The sequence below is a fragment of the Sinocyclocheilus anshuiensis genome, unplaced genomic scaffold, assembly GCF_001515605.1.
Source record: "Sinocyclocheilus anshuiensis isolate Anshui unplaced genomic scaffold, SAMN03320099.WGS_v1.1 scaffold779, whole genome shotgun sequence".
Taxonomy (NCBI): Eukaryota; Metazoa; Chordata; class Actinopteri; order Cypriniformes; family Cyprinidae; genus Sinocyclocheilus; species Sinocyclocheilus anshuiensis.
Genome location: NW_015548244.1, coordinates 173,181 through 182,876, shown reverse-complemented (window position 1 = coordinate 182,876; position 9,696 = coordinate 173,181). Strand labels below are relative to the sequence as shown.

Genomic DNA, 9,696 nt, shown 5'->3' with positions numbered 1-9,696 from the left:
ATATATATATACATACACACACACACACACACACACACACACACAAAAACAATGTTTTTTGATACACTGATGATTCACAAAAAACTTCTGCTGTAAGTCTGATTCAAATTCTAGTGACAGGCTTCAAACTTAATTTTAAAACACCTGATTAAGGTGGGTAAATTGAGGAAAAAATATTCAGAAAAAATATATATATAATCCCAAAAATACATTTATTGATGAGGTAAATAAATGTATATATCAAAAAAATGTGGGGAAAAAAAGCCTCATATTTGGAGGACAAAAAACTTTGTCATCCTAAATAAATTTCATGATGAAGTGAAAATTCATTTATTCATTAGATGGATTTTACAATTTGCACTTTAAGATCAGTTGGCATTTTATTTACCCAAAAAGCCAGTTTGTATTTATTATTAATCAGAAGAAATAATCCTACTCACAATAGAGATTTAAGTACAAAAACCGGATGAATCCCTTTAAGTATATCATCTGATCGATGTCTTGAGGTGTGGTAACCGTAGTATAAGCGGAATAATTGACTCCGGGCCGTTGAATTATTAGAAAAATAATGCACACCCCACCCCAGGTGTGAATTATTTTTCTAATAATTCAACGGCCTGTCGTCAATTATTCCTTACTTCTTTTCTCTTCTTCAGATGAAAATATTTGTATCAGTATGTGCACTTACCTATGAACGTACTGGGTAATATAAGGTAACTACGGGGTTTAAGGTTAGGTTTAGGGGTAGGCTCAGGGTTAGTACCTATTATTACCCAGTTATTGTAATTACTATACACTGAAAAAAATGATACTTTGGACCAACCTAAAAAAATTACTGTAATTTGTTACAGCTAAATTTATTAGTTTTTACTGTTATTTTTAACTAAAGCAAGCGGCTGCTGCGTGCATGGTTTGGATGGCAGAATACCAGCAAAGAGCGCTGCATTAATAATCTCTAAAAGACATCTCAGTTCATCGCAATCTCACAAATCTCTGTTATAACACAATAAATATATGCATAATGAATCTTTCATAATGTCTACAATTCGTGTGTTATAATGAGAGGATTCGTGAGCACGCACATTTCAGCACTGCATTGCTCAACGCTGCAAACACGTGTTATAGCCTAAATAGAAACTCTGCATACGCTTGCACCTGTTAATCGTTTATATTTTATATTAGTTCATTTAGCTTTTGCGCAATAGATGAATAACAATTTATTTGTTTTAGATATTTCATGTTTAGATATTTCTATTTTGCGGGAGTCCCGTGAATCATTTTATTCTCCCGCATCCCGCACACACACGAGCGTCTCCCACTGTGTTGCGTCGGGTCTCGCAGGAGCAGGTCTCTAATCCACTAGCACTTGACTCGACGGTGCGTGTGCTACATCCTTTTTACAATCTCCAGAGTATAAAACACTGCATTCTGTCAGCAATGTAACACGGCAGTAACGTATAGAGACCTCGGCTTGTATCTATACTCTAATTACTATTTTGAAAATTGTAATGCGTTAAATTACTCCGTTACTAAAAAAAGTAATCAAATTACAGTAACGCGTTAAGTAATGCGTTACTGTCCAACACTGATTAGGACACATTTATTTTTTTATGAAGCCAAGTCAAGTCACATTTATTTATATCGCACTTAATACAGTACAGATTGTTTCAAAGTGTTTTCACAGTAATAATTGACGAAATTGAAGAAAATAACAGTATTAATGCTGCAAAATTCATCAGTCTTGAAACAACTTCAGTTTGAGCTGTAAAGCAGCTCTACAGAAGACAATAGTGTTATTATTTAGCTCAATTCAGTTTTCATCTGATATTTTCTGAATATTAATTGTCTTTTAAAACCCAACTGAGCATTATAAAATTATTTCATATTAATATTAAATAAATTAATTTAATGAAATAATTGTTATTTATTAACCATTTACTCTTTAGTATTAATTAATAATAACTAATTTCATTTAACATTATATATATTTTAAAACGTTTATAAATAATTGTAAAAAATTTTATGCTATGACAGATAACAAATTTAATATATAATATTATATTAAATATGATTGAATTTTATTTATAGTTGAATATTAAATATTTTGATATTGTAATGTTAATTTTTTAAAACATTTACGCTAATGTAAAATACAGCATTATAATTGGTAGTAAAAAAGACGGATGACTCCTTGGATGGATGAAATCCTTTTAAACCTGTCATAGAAATATAAATTGCATACTTTTACATACTGCTTTTAGCTATTTTGCCACCCGCAAAAGAAGAGATCAGATGTGCTAAAACATTAGTCACATTTAAATCTAGACTCAAAACTCATCTGTTTAGCTGTGCATTTATTGAATGAGCACTGTGTGATGTTCGAACTGACTGCGCTGTATTTTATGTATGTAATCATTTTCTTTTTTTTACTGTCTTAAATTCATTTTAAATCAATTTTTAAATAATTTTCAAAGTTTTTAAATTCCTTGTTTTATTTTTGTGATTATGATTTTTTAATGATTATTTTACTTTCTTTTATGTAAAGCATTTTGAATTACCATTGCGTACGAAATGTGCTATATAAATAAACTTGCCTTGCCTTTTTTTTAAATAGAAATGATAAAATAAGCCCTCGTTCGCTCAGGTGCTTGGAGAATACGCTCACCTCCAAGAGTCTGTGGACCAGCGCGAGGTCATCCGGCTCCTGACGAAGCTGCTGGATCAGAGAAGCGTGAGCTCAGAGACACGGATCTGGATTCTTTCTGCGCTGACCAAGATCTCTGAGGGCCAGACAGACTTGATTCTGGACCTGGCTGAGGGTCTTTCATCCTCCCAGGACACGGTGCTCCGTCAGCAGGCCCAGGAGCTGCGTCAGCTCAGTCAGGACTCACAGCTCTATGAGTGGGTCCTGCCCCGTGGAGCCCCCTGGGACGGCATGGAGGTAACAGGCCTGATTGCTTGTCCCAGTTATGACAAATTAATCTTATTAAAGCTATACTATGTAACCTTTGGCTCTCTAGCGGTTAATAAACAAAACTCATTAGATCAATTTTGTACATTTTGAACAAAAAAGTTACATAGTGTACCTTTAAGGATGTTTTTACACTAAACATTCAGATTTAGAGCACTTTAAGTGAACAAAACAGTAAACTGAGCCGATCTAGACATTTGGTGGTGTAACATATTATTTACACAGTAAGATTTGTTTGAAATAAGTCTCTTCTGCTCACCATGACTGCATTTATTTGATCAAAAATACAGTAAAATACAGTAATATTGTGAAATGTGACCCTGGACCATTAAACCAGTCATAAGGGTAAATTTTTCGAAATTGAGATTTCTACATCATCTGAAAGCTGAATAAATAAGCTAGGATAGGACAATATTTGGCCGAGATACAACTATTTGAAAATCTGGAATCTGAGGGTGCAAAAAAATCTAAATGTTGAGAAAATCATCTTTAAAGTTGTCCAAATGAAGTTCTTAGCAATGCATATTACTAATCAAAAATTACGTTTTGATATATTTACAGTAGGAAATTTACAAAATATCTTCATGGAACATGATCTTTACTTAATATGCTAATGATTTTTGGGCATAAAAGAAAAATCAATAATTTTGACCCATACAATGTATTGTTGGCTATTGCTACAAATATACCCCAGCGACTTAAGGCTGCTTTTCTGCTTTTTTTTGCGATTTAAAATAACGGTTTTCTATTTGGATGCATTTAAAAAAAAATAAAAAATAAAATCTGTGATGCGCAGCTGAATTTTCAGCATCATTACTCCAGTCTTCAGTGTCACATGATCCTTCAGAAATCATTCTAATATTCAGATTTGAAACGTTTCTGATTATTATAAATGTTGAAAACAGTTGTGCTGCTTCAAATTGTTATATAAACTGTGATACTGTTTTCGAGATTCTTTGATGAATAGAAAGATCAAAAGAACAGAATTAATTGTAATTTTAAGTACAAATCTATTACTCGTACTTTTGATCAGTTTTATAAAAGTATTGATTTCTTTGTTTTTATTTTTTTTTTAAATTTTTTTCATGTTTTGAGCATTCAAATAAGTAAAACTTAAAATACCCAAAGATTCCACCTTGTTGCTCTAGTTTGTGTGTTTTCTTCACAGGTTGATTCTTCTCTGTCATTTCTGGATGGGTTTGTGTCAGAGGCATTGGCTGCAGGAGCCGCACCGTATAAACCCCCTCATCAGAGACAGCAAGAGCTGTGTGAGGACAGAGGTGCAGTCAGCTTGCTGTTATTTATACTACAGTAAACTCTATAGTTTACCACATCTACAGTGGTGTGAAAAAGTGTTGGCCCCCTTCCTGATAATCAGGCCTGGGTGTGGCTAGAGAAATTGAACTCAGGTGTGATAAACCACAGTTTTAACAGGGGGGCAAACACTTCTTCACACAGGGCCATGTAGTTTTGGATTTTGTTTTCCCTTAATAATAAAAACCTTCATTTAAAAACTGCATGTTGTGTTCACTTGTGTTATCTTTGACTAATATTTAAATTTGTTTGATGATCTGAAACATTAAAGTGTGACAAACATGCAAAAAAATAAGAAATCAGGAAGGGGGCCAACACTTTTTCACACCACTGTATATGTATCATGTCCTTATATAGATAGTTCACCAAAAATGAACATTTGGTCATCATTTACTCATCCTCATGTCTTTCCAAACTTGTTTGACTGACTGTTTTTGTTTTTGTTTTTCAGCATTGAACCTGGAGCCGTACAGTTTTTCTCTGCCTGTAAGTTTATCATCATGTAGCATCACTGACAGACAGTCGCCCACACTACTGTCCATCAGTTCAGGACTCTCGGGCAACAGCACTGAACTCTCTCAGAAGGCAGGGTGGGTATCTGTGTAGCGTGCTGTCTTTGATTGTACACAACCGCTCAAAAGTTTTTTTGAAAGAAATAAATACTTTTATTCAGCAAGGATGCATTAAATTGATCAAATTGGCAGTAAAGACATTTATAATGTTACAAAACATTTCAAACAAATGGCGTTCTTTTCTATCAAAGAATTGGTTTCCACAAAAATATTTAGCACCACAACTTTTTTTACAGGAATAAATTACATTTTAATATATATTAAAATAGAAAACAGTTATTTTAAGTTATAAAAGTTTTTCACAATATTAGGTTTTTTTTTACGCATCTTTTGCAGCGTCTCTTACATGAGCGCCGTGTTTTTAATACACTGTGCCAAGTTAAAAGAATTTCAACTCACGCAGCGCCGCTCATCAATGTCAGTTCCAAAACAATGGACCAATCAGAAGACCCTGGAGGCGGGGCAAGCCTTGCCAGCTTCTGTTTACAACAGCAGGTTGGCATGACAATAGCAATAGCAGGTTGCCATGACAACATGGCAGAGGAGGCACTCATAGTGGCTGTGTCTGGATACCCTGAACTGTGTAACATTTCTTCAAGCGATTATCACAACCAGTTTCTTAAAAAAAGAGCCTGATATTCTCTAGATATCCTGCTGTTTGACTATTTTCTGTTATTGCCGTTATTGCATCACGTCTCAAAAGCGCATCTTCAGACCCTCGCGATCTGGGCTGTGCTTTTTTTAAAAACATTCCTGAGCGCTTTTAGACGCAAAGACGAGTTCTGTGTGAACGGCCTCTTGGTGTGCATAAGAGACTTCTTTCAAAAATATATAAAAGTCTTACAGACCCCCTACCTTTTGAACGGTAGTGTATACATGGTACATTTGAATATTAACTTTATGTATCATTTCAGCTCCAGCACTCTGATTCTTGAGGGTGTAAAGAGAGTTTGGGGGAAAGATGGGTATCTTCAGCAAAAAGAAACAACAGCACCTCCGGTGGATGACCCCAGTGCTGCAGTTCAGCCCTCCGGCCAACAGGAGGCAGCAGAGAGATTAGAGCCACAGCCGGAGCCCTCGACACAAAACCAGGACAAACAGCAGCTGGCTTCCTCTCTGTTTGTTGGTTTGGGAGCCGGGAGCTCCATGTCTCTGGTGAGAAAATTATGGATTTTGAGAGTTATAGTACGTTTATCTTACCATCTTGTACAGTGTTAATTTTGACAGCAAATTTTGATTTAGTTTTAGTCGTGCAGCAAGTGTATGTTAGCTTATATCCCGCCGGTTTATATGTACGCATCTAACCTCCGAACCACGCAGCAGATTCGTTCTGAATGAATCTCTTCCCAAATTGTCCCTCCTCAACATTTTCGTCTCGTTTTTATTCGTTGACGAAAATGTCAATAGATTTACGTCATAGTTTTTGTCATTCAAAAAGAGTTTGTTCGTTATCGTCTCGTTGTCGTCAGTGTAAAAAATGTCGTTGACGAAAATTATTTGTCAATGAAATTAACACTGATCTTGTATTGAGGGTACTAAATATCCACTCACTCAGATCACATGCATTGCATTTGTAGTGTAAATGCCAACTGTTCTGTTTCCTCTCAGCTGGGAAAATCCGAAGCCCCGCCCCCTCGCTTCAGAAAAAAGCCCTGCCCACACGAATCATCATCATCGTCATCAGGCACCAGCGAGAGGTCTTCCGACTCCTCCTCTCGCTCCTCGCGTAGCACGACCGACAGCTTCCTGTACGGCAGTTTGCTGGAGGAGGAGCCAGCCACATCCATATCTGCTTTTGGCCACACCCCCAAATCCTCTACAGCCAATGGTCCGGCTCAAAACAAAGACACTAAAGAAGACAGACGTGCAAACACCTCTCACGTACTGGGTGGCGATATGGTTATAGTGCGGCCCAACACGATCCAGGATAAACATCCTTCACCCAGGTCTTCAGATCTGACCGCACTGTTACCCGCTGACCTCAAAGACCTACCTCACTCTGATGTCATCAGCACGTCTCTGTCCTCCTGCCGCCTGTTCAGAGATGAAGCTTTGCTGCTTGTGATCTTTATATCCAACTGCACGGAAACTGTAATAAAAGATGTTGCAGTGCAGCTGACCTGTGAGGAGCTGGAGGTGTGTCGCAAAATATTTTTATAGTATTATATAGTATTATAAAAGGCATATTTAATAACCGCAAATGATCTTCTGTCTTAGACGGTGAGTTTGAGAGGGATCGTCATGAACTGTCTGGAGGGCAGCAGTACGTCTGTGTGTCATTATGCTCTGCTGATGGACGACCCTCACACAAACGTGTCCTTTACCGGGACCGTCTCTTATCAAACACAACCGGGACACACAAACACTCTCCCTTTCTCTGGGACACTGTCAACAGCAGACTTCATCAGGTAATGCGTGTCTGAAACTACATCAAACTACTTTACATTCTTTTTCAACAATTAAGACGCATTGTTATTTTTTATTACATAATTAAGAAATTATTACTAAAGAAATAAAGCAATACTTGATTTGATTTCATTTGATTTAGTGTAAATAAATTTATAAATAAATATATATATATATTTAAAATATTGATTGTAGATCATTTGTTTTTAAGCTGTGACCCAATAACTAATTTAATGGCTGATCATTTAAAACTATAATGATTTTTGTTTTGTTTTTTAAAAACAGCATTCACTGAAATAAACTTTTTGTAACCTGCTAAATGATAATAAAGAATGGAGTAATTTATTTTAATAGATAAATAATAATAAAACTATAAAATATGTAACAATAATAAATACATTGGTTAATAAAAATAATAAATGTATACCAGTGTTATTTTAGTATTGAGATACTATTGTAATTTTATCAATATTGTGAATTATTTTTTATTTTTATGATTTCCTTTCTACGTTTTAATTTTATTTAAAGCTTTAGTCATTTTGTGGTGTGTTTTTGTAGTTTTAATCTGTATTAGTTAATGCTACCTTGGCTACTAGCTAAAATTCTGGAATATAATGTTTGTTTTTAATATTTAATTTTATTTCAGTTAACTTTCATTTGATTTCATGTAAGTAAAGTGTTTTTTTTAATAGTAGTAGTTTTAGTTAACTATAATAATATATATACTCAATTATACACCTTGATATACATATTTCATATCTATATTGTTTTTCCCCCTTATATTTTGTTTGTTTGCTTTTTGTAAAGAATATTTCACCTATTTGGAGAAAAAAAAATCATTCTAAATAATCTTCTGAAGGTGAATTTTCCACTGAGGTTAAAGACCTGCACATTGCAACAGATTTCAGGTTGCAGTTTCTAATTATTTTTTTTTCTTCTACTGAATATAAAATGAAAGTGAAATACAAATAACAACCAACAACCTCAAAGTATTTCACCATGTTTGGAGCTTTCTGACTGTACGAGACTCATTTTTCTCTGTCACACACAGGCCTTTGGTCGTAACCACAGAGGAATATGGGAAACTCTGGCTGTCTCTGTCTCATGACGTCAAACAGAATCTGAAACTGCTCACAGATGCCAGTGACCCGCTCAGAACCACCCTGAACGCTCTCAAAGACGCCCTACAGCTACATGTAGTGGACATCATTGGTAAAAAAAAAACATCACTTGCTTTAATGTGATTTGCAGTCATTTTAGCACCTTTTACATTCCATTTCAAACATGCACTATAGCTGACTATAATTTACACACTATTTAGGAAAGCAGCCCATCAATCATGTTCATGTGTTGTCGCTTCAGGCTCCGAGGGAATCGTAGCGTGTCGGCTGCTCAGCGGCGCCCCCTGTCTTCTGCACTGCAGAGTGAACGGCGCTGCTCTGGTCATGTGGCTGCGCTCTCCTCATCCTGCTCTCCCAGACTGCATCCTGTACCACTGTCAGAGAGCGCTCGCACAAACCCCCCGCTGAACTTCCCAGGGAAGATCCTTGACAAAAACGTTTTCGTGCAATACCTGTGTATTGCTTGTCTTATGCCCTGACTAATCATTTTAATGATATATATTTTTTTGTACAGTTACGGAGCTGCTTGGTTTCACTTACATACAGTAAAAATTATTTATTGATTTTAAACATTTGTGGTTTGGTCTGTTCTGGTGGGTATTTTTGTTCTCCATTGTTTATTTGCAGAGAAAAAAAGAAATATGGCTTTAACATCGTTTTCAAAATGTCATTTTATTCGCTGTAGTTATCGGTACAATTTTTGAGAGCAAAAAAAACAGTAGTTTTGCATATTCCGAAAATCAGTGCATATACGGCTATTCAATATTTATGTTGTTATTGTCATAATAATATAAATACTGCAAGTGTCTATTAATTATTTTTTATTAGTATTTATTCTATTAATTATTTTCTTAATAATATATTCATAGTTAGGTAATAGTCAACCTCAAACAGTAGACTACTGTAATTATTTTTATAAAACAACATGAAAACAGACCCCATTTACTTTTTATAAAAGTGTTCCTTTATGTATTGTAAATGATTACCTGCACATTATACGAAAGTAAATGTTTGTCTTCATAATCTTTCATAAAAATGTAACAACTTGCTTAACTTCTAAGGCAACATCCTATTCGCCTCCATTCTGGTATCTAACATTCACTTTTCACAATCCAGTCAGTTCCAGAATATAACATGAAGTTCTTCTCATTAAAAGTGCCGTTTAAACATGTCACATTATGGAAGTAAAATGGATTGTGAATGCCATTTTGTGTTGACTTGGTAGTTGGTTAGTTTGGATGCAGCACTACAGATCATATGCTGCTTCCCAATGTGCCTAGACTGCCTACTTATATATATATATATATATATA

The 9,696-nt window shown here is 35.2% G+C and overlaps 1 pseudogene; it reads left to right on the top strand.

Moving 5' to 3' along the window:
- Positions 1–8,901, top strand: part of LOC107655146 (AP-4 complex subunit epsilon-1-like) — a 15,878-nt pseudogene extending 6,977 nt beyond the window's left edge.
- Positions 8,902–9,696: the final 795 nt, after the last annotated feature.